This window comes from Plasmodium reichenowi, chromosome 13, assembly GCF_001601855.1.
Source record: "Plasmodium reichenowi strain SY57 chromosome 13, whole genome shotgun sequence".
Lineage (NCBI taxonomy): Eukaryota > Apicomplexa > Aconoidasida > Haemosporida > Plasmodiidae > Plasmodium > Plasmodium reichenowi.
The window spans coordinates 1458732-1461245 of record NC_033658.1 but is presented as its reverse complement, the minus strand read 5'-3'; the positions used below and the strand labels follow the sequence as shown (position 1 = coordinate 1461245).

At 15.1% G+C, this 2514-nt stretch overlaps 2 non-coding genes across 2 annotated transcripts; one reads left to right on the top strand and one right to left on the bottom strand.

Moving 5' to 3' along the window:
- Positions 1–346: 346 nt before the first annotated feature.
- Positions 347–418, top strand: PRSY57_1338200. The gene has a single exon. It is a non-coding gene; the product is annotated as a tRNA-Pro (tRNA).
- Positions 419–1907: 1489 nt separating this feature from the next.
- PRSY57_1338100 lies at positions 1908–1979 on the bottom strand. Its single transcript has one exon. It is a non-coding gene; the product is annotated as a tRNA-Met (tRNA).
- Between the last annotated feature and the right edge of the window lie 535 nt (positions 1980–2514).

Here is a 2514-nt window from a genome sequence, read left to right as displayed (position 1 = left end):
ACCTATTTTGTTATAAACAAAGGATATTCACTTATTGTATGGGGAACATAATTTAAAGTGTAAAAATGAAAGGCACTAAATATATACAATATAAATGTATTTATGTATATATAGATATATTTAAATATTTTATGTTTATGTTTTTTTTTTTTTTTCTTTTACAAATAATAATATATTTATAATATATTAATTTATAAATAAAAAGAATTTGTACAAAATATATAAATAGTATCCAAGCTTGAGCATTAAATATATAAAAATATATATAAAACATATATTACAAAATAAAAATCAGGTTAATTTTAAGATGTTTATAATAATTAATTAATAATTAAAATATGTAGTTGGCTACTTAGTCTAGTGGTATGATTCTCGCTTTGGGTGCGAGAGGTCCCGGGTTCAATTCCCGGAGTAGCCCATTTTTTTCTTCCTTTCTTTTTTGTTTCTTTTTTTTTCTTTTTTTTTTTTTTTTAAATTACAACAATTTTCATTTAATATTTTATGCTTTCCACTTTGTTCTTTTAAAAATATTATATAAAAGAAAAAACAAAAAAAATGATTATTATTTTATTTATATATAATATAATATAATAATTATAAGAACAATTGAACAAATATATAAAATATATAACTATTGTGTTTTATTCATATAAAATAATTTTACAGCGATAAAAAAAAGTATGAAAATAATAAAAAGAAAAGGTACATTTGTTATTAGAAGGTTTGATATTTTCCTTCATTTATCATGGGAATATATTATTATAAAATATTATATATATATATATATGTAAATCTTTTATTAATATATTATTTTTTTCAGATAGGAGTTAATATAATTATATACCATTATTTTTTTAATATAAAAGAAATTATGATAAAAAAAAAAAGTAGGAAGAAAAATTATACTAATACATTATTATAATATTTTAAAAATAAATATATGTAAGCATGATTATTTTTTATATGCTTCTATACATTTTTATATATGTGATACAAGACTCATGTATTAAAATATTTATTCTTTATATATACATATATTATATATATATATATATATATATACATTATTATATGTAACCTTTTTTATTTTATTTTATATATTTTAAATATATTATAATGTGGACATTGTCCAAATCATTGATTCTTTCTTTCAAAAATGAAGTCCTTTAAATGATTAAACTTTTTATTTGAGCATAAAAAAAAAAACTTAATCAACTCTTTTTCTTATTAAGTATTATAATTTATTTTATAAAGGAAAAAAGAAAATGAAGAATTTTTTAGTATATTTAAATAAAAAGAATTATATAAATGAATATACATTTATAAGGTTTTTTTTTTTTTGTGTATAAATTATATGTAATAATGAATACGAATCATATGATATGATATAACTCACATTATATTGTATTATTATATATATATATATATATATTATAATACATACATTTATTTATGTTTTTCCTACTTTACATAATTTCATACATATTTTTAATCATTCTAAATATATACAAATAAATGTATATAATATTATATACCATAAAAATATAAGTCTTTTAAAAATAGAAATAATATTGATAAATATATTAAAATATTAATATAAAAATATATATATATATATATATTTTTTTTTTTTATATATATAAAAAAACATAAAAATTTTTCCACATATTTTTTTATTGATGTTATATAAAATATGTATATATTTCTTTTATTATATTAAAAAATATTCAATTCCTTTATATATTATTATTTATATATATAAATTTATTCATATATTATTTATTTATATATATATTATTATTTTTTATTGTAAAATATTTTTTCCCTTTTACAACAATTATATTCTTTTCATTTTTTTCTATTTTTCTTTTTAAATTAAATGAAATTTTTTTTATAATTTCAAAATCTAGCAGCGCGTGGTTTCGATCCACGGTCCTGGGGGTTATGAGCCCCCCACTCTTCCTCTGAGCTACGCTGCTTTCAAAAAAAATATGGAATTAATAAGTTTGTTTCATTTTTCCTTTTTTATTAATATAAATAATAAAAAATTAGAAAAAAAATAAAAAAAAAGTAAAAAATAAAAAATAAAAAAATATTTATATGTATTAATAAACTGCTTATAACGTATTTTATATTTTTATTTTATTATTTATATGATTTCTAATTAAATCCCCAAATGTATGATGATATCACTAGATATTTCGTCATTTTGTCAATTTTTATTATTTTGTTTTTTATTTAAAAAAAAAAAGAAAATATAATATTTATATAATATATATATATATGTATATATAATAAATATGAAAAGGTTAAAAATATATTAAATTATATATAAACATTTAATACATTTATATCAAGTGAAAAAAATAAAAAATAAATACTTCTTTATTCAAGTTCCAATTTAAAAATAAATAAAGAAATAAAGAAAAGAGAAAGAAAACATTATAAAATGAAAAAAAAAAAAAAAAAAAAAAAAAAAAAAAAAAAATATATCTTTTGCATTATAAGTTCTCT